The sequence below is a fragment of the Arachis stenosperma genome, chromosome 7 (genome assembly GCF_014773155.1).
Source record: "Arachis stenosperma cultivar V10309 chromosome 7, arast.V10309.gnm1.PFL2, whole genome shotgun sequence".
NCBI classification, from domain to species: Eukaryota; Viridiplantae; Streptophyta; class Magnoliopsida; order Fabales; family Fabaceae; genus Arachis; species Arachis stenosperma.
This window is the reverse complement of record NC_080383.1, coordinates 71,453,291-71,454,093: the sequence shown is the minus strand read 5'-3', so window position 1 is coordinate 71,454,093 and position 803 is coordinate 71,453,291. Positions and strand designations below refer to the sequence as shown.

The following is an 803-nucleotide window of genomic DNA, read 5'->3' as shown; positions in this document are numbered from 1 at the left end:
TCTTGGACTTAGTTAGCTTTATTACGTTGTTGCTATTTTCCTGTAATTGCCTTGAACTCAGTCTATTATATTGCTTTGTTACTATCGTCCTCTACATTAAAAATATCTTTTATGTTTCCTCCATTAAGAACAAAGGATGAGAAAAGAAAACACTCAAATATAAAAGTGTGTATGTCAGCCTCAAGTCTCCAATTAAGTGAACAAAATAAAACCTCACCACTTATGAAACGAGTTCCCAGCAAACTACATATCCAATTAAATCGAATAAAGGAATAAAGGAATGCGTAAAGTATAATACTAACATATTGTGGTGTGTGTAACCCCGGCCTCAATGAATTCGGGAAAGGGCTTTAAACACCACAATATCAATTTGAGTTGTTTATACACAAAGCAATTACTACATCAAAAGTACTGCTTAGCAAATAAAAAGACTTCAACTCCATTAAAAAAATGCAATGCATCATAGAATTGATATTAAAAACAGACTTTTGCTCATATTATATGGGTGTAAGCGTGTCTCTCATGCCATGGCAATAGCATTCAGAATGAGGAATTATTTTTATAATCATCGCAACAAACCCCCTTTTTGTTTTCTACCACTTATGCAATTCAAAAATCAGATATAGAAAATTCATAGACATAAACAACAAAAACAAATGTAATAAGGTGATTAAAACTAATGGGAAGAGGAATTAGAAAGAATGTAGCGTTAAAATTCCTGAACATATCAAATAAATGTATATGTCTTCTTTCCTCCCCTAAAATGTGTTTCAATTAAAACTTCGATCCTAATAGTAGCAAAT

General features: G+C 31.6%; 1 non-coding gene across 1 annotated transcript; it reads right to left on the bottom strand.

Moving 5' to 3' along the window:
* Positions 1–487: 487 nt before the first annotated feature.
* On the bottom strand, positions 488–578 carry LOC130942746 (small nucleolar RNA snoR8a). Its single transcript, XR_009071304.1, has one exon. It is a non-coding gene; the product is annotated as a small nucleolar RNA snoR8a (small nucleolar RNA).
* Positions 579–803: the final 225 nt, after the last annotated feature.